A 10,847-nucleotide genomic window follows, 5' to 3' on the forward strand; every position below is an offset into this window, starting at 1 on the left:
TAAATGATGAACAGTTTAGTTTGTGCCTTCAAGTCGTTGCCCATAGGAAGACGTTACTGGATATAACCTAACGGAATATCTTCAGAACGGCTCCAAATGACACTAAACTCATATGGGTGATAGAACATGATGGAATAACGGAAAATCAAGGAACCAATGGAAAAAAAAAACGGCGCTCCCCTTTAATGGTCTTGCTCAGGGACCCAGAGTGGCAGGCTGTGGCGATCAAACTGGGTACTTGCAACCTTCTCAGAGCGCAAGCGCACTGCTGTAACCAGTAGGCCAACACTTCCCATGATGGTGTCTAATATAACAGATTTCTATTATAATCATACACGATCAGTTATCATTCTTAGACTTAGACAACATTTATTGTCATTTTGTATACACAGAAGACCCATTTACACTACTCTCTGTGTTAATACTCCCAGTGGCGATCTACGGTACTATTGCTCTCTAGAGGTAAACAAGCAAACCAACATCTGTCTGGTAACATTCAGGAAGTTTGAGGAGTGTCAGACGAAGAAGGCAGCCTTTGGTGAATTTACTTGACAGAGTGGGCTTTGGGGAAGTGGATACGACAAACAGACTTAGACAGATTTATTTTGCATTTTGTATATATAGGGTCACTATAGTATGATAAAGTTCTGTGGACCAAGATCAGAAACCTAGACTCGATTAAGAGGAGTACGATAAAACTTACGATAAATAAGAGACACAGACCAGGGAGTAAAGTTTAAATGCCGGCTTGTTATTGAACATATGGACAAAAGACAATGACTTACATTTAACATTTATTGTGGAATAAATCCCTTTTTGTGTTAAACCTTTTTAGTTTAATTTTAGGATATTCAATTCCTTTTGGGTCCTATCAATATAGGTTGCAACCTTTAGTTATTTTAATCTTCAGTTCGAGGTAGTTCAAGGTATTTCTCTATTTAACTCTTCTATTAATGAGTTTAGTTGTATTTATCTCAACTCTTTTAATTTAGTATAGGTATCATTGAATTTAGACAAAATGTTGTTTTAGCATTTGGAACCAAACAATGAATAAAGAAAATAAAAATACAATCAAACTGTTACAAAACTCAAAATATTCAGCAAAAGCCTGAACGAGTCTGTATTCCACAGAATAAAGTCTTTTCCTTCCGATGCTGCTTTTTTGTTCTCTGAATTATCAGTCCAATGTTATCCACCTGGATCCACTGGTTTTGGTGGAGGTGAAAAGATCCTACCAGTTCAGATGTAAACCATGAAACATCCAGCAGGGGGTGCAATCTTGGCTCATGCACAGTTCACACTGTGTCCATAGGGTGGCTCGCCATCTTGAATCTTCCAATTTCCAAATCCAGTGTCTAATCAACAATCCTTCATCCCAACCTAAATTGGCCAAGTCCCGTTTAATCCAGTACACAAACCATCAATACAGACTCCGGTTGCTTTGCAAAGCACCAGTAGCTCAAACCGGAAAACAAAAAAATATCTTCTCTGGAGTGAAAACAAAAATATCTTCTTTGGAGTGTGTCATTACCCGATCCGTACCGGTAGCACGATCCGTACCATCAGCTCATTTGCGCGTGCGCGAACAGAATAACTTCCGGTGGCAATATTTCCTTTTTCTTACTTTTGTTATTCTTTTGTATTTTTTAGAGGCATGGGTTTCTTTTTGTATATCTTTGTATTTTCGTCAATATTGCATTTTCTAAAAATAAAAAAACAGAAAATACATTAAAAAAGTTCAATCGCCTTGTGATAGTTACTTTGACTGCTCTGAGCATGCGCAAATATACGTCACACAGCGTATATATTTAAATTTGTTTAAATATTTGATTTACTCTGTACTTAACTATGCACTCCAGCAGCACTGATCCCACAATGGATTCATTTGCTACCTTTCCTTACCTGCAGTTTTTCATTGATAAGGGAACATTTCCCGAAAATTTGGATTTTTCTTCCAGAAAAATGACGTCAAGCAATACAATGGATTGAATTTAAAAAGCATCCATTTCTTCCAGAAAAGTCTTCAATATATTCTTTACGATGTAGTTTAGTATTCCTTAATTATTTAAGGCTATAAATAAAGTTTTTTCAGTACCGTAATTACATTATTTTTTGGCAACCCGGAAGTTATTCTCTTCGCGCAGGCGCAAATGAGCTGATGGTACGGATCGTGCTACCAGTACGGATCGGGTAGCGACAGAGTGAAAACAAAAATATCTTCTTTGGAGTACCAAAATGTACTTTTCAGGTTTAGACTCAATTTCTCCACTTGCTTCTCTGCTAATTTTACTGCAGCACTTTGCGTGTGTCTCACCAACGTGGGGAATTCCCGCAACGATCTGATTGGATGTAAGTTGCTGCAGAGGCTTTAGAACAAAATTAGCCTGGGTGCCATTCCGAACTTAGTCCCGCCCACAAGGTTTGAGGTCGGGAAGTTCGGTCTGGCATTGCTCAATAGTAGCGCGAGTATGATCGCCCACCCTCTGGCGATCCAATCAAATTGTCAGGGTGGGCTTTATACGATGATGGACAGATTATCAACAGTAACGTAATCAACCACGTGACCAAAGCGCGCTAGGGTGACAACAACAATGGCTGCCGCTGGAGAGTTTGGGTGAGTAGATTCTGCTATTAGGTCTGTTCTAGAAGATATCGACAGCAAATTAATTTTAAAAGAGGAACAGAGAAACGCGATCAAGTCTCATCTTCTTATTCTGGGCGTGAAACTGCACGCTTTGATTTTTGTGGACAACAACTATGCGTCGCTTAACATACGTCACGCACTCCGTTGCTCTTATTGGTTGTAGGTCTATCCAATTGAGTGCAGAGGCATTTTTTTTCCTGATTCGTTCGAAACACGCCCCATAATCACAGCTCTATGGAGCAGCATCAGACTCATTCTGACTAGAATTGAGTCGGACTACGTCAGGCTAGAACAAAATGCCCTTTCTAATAGAAATCTACATGGGTTTCAACCATTTTATAATGTAAATAATTATTTTGGATGTTTGTTTGTTTTATTTTTCAATCAAATAATATACAGTAAAATGAAATAAAACTTTTTAGATAGCTTTAGATATATTTTACCATATGAACTAATTTATTTACTTTTTATTTTAAGCATTTATTGTTGTTTTTATTAACACTTTGGTGGCTCTGTTAACCTCTGGGTTACATATACACGAGTGTAAACAAAAAGAAATGTCGTTTTAAACAGCTCTAAACAATTTAATATGTTTAAGTGCAGCCTTGAAAAACAGTAATAAATACATAAACAAATAGTAATATAAACATATGACTGTATACTTGCAGTTCAAAAGTTCTTTTATAAATATATAAATAAAGTAACCCATTTTACACAAAATTCATCAGTGTGATGGCGGTGGGGAAGAAGCTGCTGCAGAACCTGCTGGTCCTGCATTGAATGCTGGGCTTTAATGGAGGGAAGAGGAGCCCCCATGATCCTCTCTGCTGTTCTCACCTTCTTCCAGTCTGAGGCGCTGCAGAATTAACAGTTTGACCATGATTAGAGCTCGAATCACTCTTTCATTTATTGTTCTAACACACAGTTAGTATATGGAGAGCCATTTCAGCCAAAATTAAAGGGCATGCATTCATAAACAATATATGACAGTCTGAATAATATTTGATTAAAAAGATATTTGCCACCCCTATCAGAGAGGGAAATATTTATCTTAAGGTATAAGAACGTAATATGAATTCCCAGACGGCTGGGAATTGATTATAAAAGTTATTCACAACATTAATATGGCATCCAACCTGGATGGGCATTGAATATAAATTACCAACATCACTAACCTGCTGTTATTCTGCAAAAGTCACTGAGAGTCAGCATGCCTGCGTCCCCTAGTCCCCTTCCTTTGTCCGTAGAAAGCGTGGGCTTTATTAACACTCATTTGTCTGTTGATGTCCTGAAATAACTTCTCTGATTTGTTGTAGAAAAGATTTTTGCCTGTAGTCTTGCCCCAAGGTTTGCCGATCAGACAAAATGCCTCAGGCAGGGCTTCACTTCGTCTTCTGTGAAGTCAAATATCTAACATGGCTTGTAGTTTGCCCTGTTACTATAGATCAAGGGTCATTTAGTGTAGAAATACAATATTAGAAAAGTAGAGAGGAAATTGGTTAGAAAATGCTCTTCTTTATCCCTAACTGCCATTGGCCCTGCTATCAGTTACTGCAGCATCAAAGGAAGCTGTGATTAGAGGAGGCCCTGTCAAACATAATGATCATGTTAGGACGACGTATTGGACTGTCTGAGAACATCTCTTCCACTCAAAATGTTGACTTGGAGGCTGAAATCTCTGACATGGCACAATTGGACGGTCCTTATTGGAGCAGGCTATCGTCTTGATTGAGCTCAAGTTTCGCCAATGAGGCACCAGCCAGAGCCGGCGCTCCCTGGAGAATTTATGAAGTGGGAAGAAAATACAATAAAGCGTCAGGGCCAATTACGCTATAAATGCATTACGCCCCGCTCACTCCTTCGATTATTTGCAGCAGAAGGCTTCTAGGAAAATTGCTGTCACAGATTTGTTCATAATTAGGAAAAAAATAAGCTTTTAAGAACTCTCTGGCTTGACCCGTATGCTGTCTGTGAGCTGCAGTAAATCTGTTTGTCTATTGGAACATTCAGTCACCGCTGACGGGGAGCTCCAGCCCGCTGCCTGACACTGCTGCAACACAGCAAAGAAATAGTCCCATAAAAGAGAACAGGAGAGAAAGGATCAAGCTGAATCAACCATAGCGGGTTAAACACAGTGGCCCAGGGGAGCAAACGCTGCGTAAATACATAATTTCACAGCAAATTCAAAAGGTCCAGCACACAAAAAATTCACTCCACTAGTGAATGCGAAAATGTTCAATGAAATGAAAACGGCAAAGAAAGAAAAGCTGCAATCAAAGAAAATGGAAAGCAGAATGGAAAAGATGCAAAGAGCCGCAAAAATGAGTGTTAGAAAATGTAAAAAGCAGCAAATTGTCATCAGAAAAGTCATAAAAATGTTTTAAAGATCTGTATTAGCTTTCTTTAGTTATTTCAGGATAATTATAAGTACTTTAAGTACCATAACTACATTACTTTTTGCAACCTGGATAAATATCTGCTTACACATGTGCAGATTTCCTTTTTTTTAATCTTATTTCCTTTATTTTTTTATTTGACAGGGACAGTACAATTAAACATTGCAACCAAACAGGTGGCCGATGTCCAAGTACATAAGGCTTGTAGCCATGGGCTAATTTGCACTTCGTCCCTGGTTAGGCTTTTAAAAGGTGTTAGCATTAAGGGGGAGGGAGGTTAGTAACGACACACAGATGCATAAAAAAACAAGAGAAGTTAAAAACAAAAATGTACAGTACAAGCCAGTTTAGTGCTCACACTCTTGATTGTCTTTGAGCCATTTTTTCAGTCTTGTGGAGAAAAGTCGAACATCAGTCTGTGACTTAAGCTCCAGAGGCAAAGAGTTCCAGAGATGTGATGCTTTCACTGAGAAGGCGGACTGACCCATAGATGTCCGACATCTTTTAATCCTGCAAATGTACCACATTTACAGATTACTTCAGGGGCAAGACCATTAAGACATTTAAAAACAGCTTTTAAAAATGAGAAATTTATCAATTTATCATTTATCAGATGAGCTGATGGTACGGATTGTGCTTCTGGTATGGATCGAGTAGTGACAGAATGTCTACTGGGTGAAAAAAACTCGAAATTTACCACAATGCACCTTGAAAAGTAATGATCATCTCTCCGAACGGTGAGTTAACTGAGTTCACTATAAAGTATACTATGTATTCCCTGCTCTATATACTGTAGGGATGGATGGACTGAGGGGTTAGGGAAGACGTTCAGACCAGGGGAGGATGTCGCATTCAAGGAGATCAGAGGCTTAGCCCTGAGGGTGAAGATGAGAGAGTAGACTTTCTGCTAAATCCCGTTCTAATGTAAAATATGACAGATTACTGGATTAAAGAAACTCAAATATACTACATGCTATTACACATAAAAATTCCGCTCCATAAATAAATCTGACTGTTGGTTTGATGATCTTTATGAAATATCTTTATGAATATCTTTATGAAACATATTGAGAAATAAGAAACAGGAATTGAGAAATCTTTCTGGATGGAAAGCAAAACATCTTCAAACTTTGAAAACAAAGTCCAAGGGTTTTGGTTTGAACTTTTTTTTATTATTTGAAAACTGTTAGATAAACGTTTAAACAGAAAATACATTTTATAAAGATCATCAAAGGGGGAACAGATTATATCAGGTGGGTAAAATATATGATTTCTCTCTCATAACTCTGACAAATAATGACTCAATGTCTCCATATTCACAGGGTTTATTTGTTGATGAAGAGAGGAATAAACACAGTTAAAGTCCTGCAGGTGAATTAATTTCTTCCCAAGTTATGGAGGAGAAACGGATTATTTCGGACAGCTGAAATATCCATTCTCTCCTCTCCTCCTCCCATATCTTTGGGAAATAAAGACCAAGAAATTCTCAAAAATTGTTTATGTGTGATTGCATGTACAATTCTAGAAATGTCCTTCATCCAGTAATCTGTGATATTTTAAATTAGAACGGGATTTACCATAAAGTCTACACTCTCATCTTTTCAGGAAGTCTTAATTTTATCAGCCAGTTTCCATCCTCTTATATCAGCAAATAAAAATTATAAATACACACTACGAGTTGGAAAACTATGTTTGTGTCAGGTGTCTGTTTCTGTTATATTTTTCTTTTGATGTTTTGCTTTGCTCTTTGTTTTATAGTTTTTTATGGTTTAATTCTTATTTTGTTGTCTTCTTTGGGTTTTTCTCAGTTACTGTTTCAGTCTTGGTTTTGTTTTGTTTTTCTTTTGAGTTTTCAGTTTTTTCTTTGCCCCATGTTTTATATCTTTGTGGTTTAATTATTACACTGAAAAAAAAGATACTTTGGATGAACATAAAAAAATTACTGTAATTTGTTACACCTAAATTTATTACTTTATCTCAAATTAACTTTCTGATGTGGTTGAAACTATACATTTTGATTTACTAGAAATAGATTTTTTACCTTAAACCAAAGAAAGACATTGCATTCATACCAAGTAAAACTTTAATTTATGACAAAGACTATAAACAAGTTTTATACTTCGTTAAAACTTAATTTTTCAATTTGGAAAAAACTAATTTTTTACATTACAAATAAGTATAGATTCACTTTGGAATAAACTAATTGAAATGCTGTAATTTTGTTACATGAATTTTTTTTAAGTTTTTTCAACTTATATTTCTGAATCAACACAAAGTCAATTTTCTGTTGTACCTTACTCAAAACATTATATAGTCCCAAGCTAAAGTGTTAATTTAGGTAAATGAGATTTTTTTTGCCTTTTATAAGTGAAAATGTCACGACATTACAAGCCAAATTCCCAACAATATAAAACTAAAATTCACTGAAATGATTCACTGCAGATACAAATTAAAAACAGAAAAGTCTCTTTTAAATGCCATTTATTTTTGATGAGTCTGAAAATACCATCTTTCAAAAGGCCAGTGCATATTTTACACAAAGATTAGGGAAAAGAAATTACATGTAAAATTAAACTAAATGTGGGTTTTTCCCATTTTCAGACCTAATGAAACTGCAAAAACATAAACCTACACATCAGCATGAAAAAATACTTTCTTCACCTCTTTAAAACTTCAGAGATCCAAAGTGAGAGTATTAAAACAGGATAAACATTGCTGTCATTGCTAACATTTGAAATACCCATTAAGAGTATGAAAATGAACTTTGAACCATTACAGAATTAGGAGACCCCAAAAAATTAAGAAAAAAAGGGGCTGTGCGTTAAAATATCAATAAACGCAGTAAAAGAAAGAAAAAAAAACAGCTAGTGCTGATGTGACTTACTGAATTTAGCATTCACATTTCAAAGGTGATATACATGCCACAATATTTCTACAACAGAAATAAATCCAATAATACAAAAAATAAAAATCACAAATTAAATATTTTGAATTAAATCTAATTTTTCCCTTAGATTAACCTGCAATGCCTTTGAATACAAGCAACAAAACTGCACATGCATCCAACCGTCTTTCTTTGACCAACCCCATATTTAGAGCTTGACACTCAGACTGCACACTCTGCGTGTCATTCTCTTTGGTTCAATCTCCATGAAGACTTTCTGCAGCGCATCAAAAGTGTGTCTAAGCTCACAGCCGGATGAAGACTTCGATGCGAGGGAGCATTAATGGCTGACTGCAAAGTCGAAAAATGGGGTTTGATGTGACGTCACGCTGTCACGTGACAAGAAAAACTAAAGTGAAACCTAAGTAAACCTAAGTGAAAATATCATTTATTTTGAATTGTTTTATTTAATTTTATCCAGGGGGAGTGTCGTTTGCTTTGAAACAAACTGGAAATATCAAATTCAAAACGGAAACCACGATTTTTCATTCAACCAATTTAAGAATGCACTTTGAAGGAATGACAACGTCTTTTCACTTTTTTCAGTGTACTTTGTTGTGTTTTCTAGTTATTTCCAGTCTTCTATGTTTTTTATTTGTTCCCCTCTGCTGCCCTCTTGTGTTCTCCTTTTTCCCTAGCTCTTTTCCTCTCCTGCCCTGTGCTCACCTGTTCCCAATCTGCTCATTAGCTTCTCTTTTTCTCAGTCTCCTTTAAATGCTCTCCCTCTTCAGTTCTTGTTTGCTGGGTCCTCGTCTAACCTCGTCTGTTTTCCTCCAACTCGTCTCTCTGAGCCTTCCTCCTGGTTACAGTTCTTCCTCTGATGACTCCATGTTTTTTTGGGTAACGTTTGACTTGTGTTTTCTTTTCTTTTTTCAGATCTTTAAGTTTTGGACTCCTGGTTTCTTGTTTTGTTTGGATTTTTTTTGTTTTTGATTTTTGGATCTCCTGGTTACCTGTTAATTTGGACTTTGGTTTACATTTAGGATGTTCGGATAACCTGCCTCTGTTTTCAGTTCTTTGAATTCATCATTAAATTTACTTACAATTCACCTCTGCCTTCCTGCCTCTGCTTTTGGGTCCTCAACCCATAACCAAATCCTGACAGTTTGGTGACTGACTTTTATTTCTGTCAGACAGAAGTTGGAAAAAGACCAATTCTCTTGGTGTTTAAAAAAAACAACAACACAAAACAGCTTAAAAGGGACCTCGTTCATTTATTTATTTTACAATTTTGTAAACAACATCTGCGGATTAAATTGAATGTTACAACCTTGACGTGATTATATGAGTTTTTAGTGAGAAATCGATCAGCAGCGCAGTGAAGATGGTCACATCCGCCATGTCTGCCTCTCTAGCTGCAATGTGTGCTCCCGACACAAGGGGAACAGAATTTCATACACTGGTTCAGACACAGCCTATATGTTTGAAAAGATTCAAAGGAAAACACACCTTGGCTGTGTGAGAACGTCCGCCCTAACCCCTGGATACCTCCATCGCTATATAGAGCTGGGATGATATAGTGGACTTTATAGTGAACTCAGTTCTGGACGTTCAGACAGATGATCACTACTTTTTGCTTCCTGTTGGTCACGTAACTCCGCCTCCCCTCACGGTGCCTGCTCCGTCTTAGTTTTTTACCACCGGTACAAAAAATGCAATGATGCTTTGCGAGGAGAGCTTTAGCAAAGCATTATGGGATATATCTGCTCGTCTAATGACCATGGAATGATCACTACATTTCAAGGTACATTGTGGGAAATTTCCACCACTTTTTCATCAAGTAGACATTTATTGAAAACACTTGTTAAAAATGAGAAAATTATTTAAAACCAGTATATAGTGCCCTATATAGTGATTAGGGTGGACATTCGTACACAGCCGCTGTCTTTGTTAAGGGTTCATAAATATTCATTTGTAGTAACGTCTGTTTTGTGCTCCCATATGACCTGACTGTCTCCCCTTAGTGGTTTTGGACCAGGCTCAAACAGGTAATCTGTGATACGAGACATTTGCCCGGTGGGCCGGTCCTAATTCCAGCGTGCGAGGACCGCCCCTCATTAAATCATCCCGGCTCCAACACTTCCTCTCCGGCTGAAGATCCTACCTGTGACAGTAAATAATTCAAGGAGCTCAAGAAGTAATCCAATGTTCACTCCCTAAATGATGCATGTGGTATATATCGCCCTTCCTTGTCATGTGCGTCCTTGTGACGGTTGGCATATGGTGCAATTTTCTATTTCTTCAAACTGTAAAATCCATACAAAAAAACTAAATTAGAATACAACTAAAATGCTTTATTTAAACCAAACTACGATGTTCCTCTTATATTTGGCAAATTTATGTTAGAATATTTTGCAAAAATATGTTGCGGTGCATGATGGGGTTTTGCATCTAAAGGTGTTGAGTACGATGCGTGCCACTGTTATATTTTGGTTTGGCACTACTTTGTAAAGCGGAGGGCTACGTGTTTTTTAAGTGCAATAAAGGCGGAGCCTCCTTGCTCTCTGTGTTCAGCAAGAGCGGGCAGTTGGCTACTGATTAACTGGAAAGTGATGTCTGTGAAAGTAAGTTAACATTTATGCAATGATGCGTTCACACGGTGCAGATGATGGTGAAGTGTCCAGTGGCTCAAATGGAAGTGGTAGGAGATCCGCTGCAGAATAATCAACAAAAGGCTAACGTTTCCCGTCCTATGTGCATTGTTGCTAGGTTCCATAAGTGGGCCGGTGTAGATTGAAAAATGCCAGGCCCGAAATTCGTTCCCAGTCCGAACTTGTCTTCAACTCTTCCATTATGCACCACTCATTTGTAGCTCTTCTTTCCATTAGATCAATGAAGTAGAACCACAGCCAGAAAATCCAGG

The sequence above is a fragment of the Cyprinodon tularosa genome, unplaced genomic scaffold (genome assembly GCF_016077235.1).
Source record: "Cyprinodon tularosa strain WSP-4 unplaced genomic scaffold, ASM1607723v1 ctg539, whole genome shotgun sequence".
NCBI classification, from domain to species: Eukaryota; Metazoa; Chordata; class Actinopteri; order Cyprinodontiformes; family Cyprinodontidae; genus Cyprinodon; species Cyprinodon tularosa.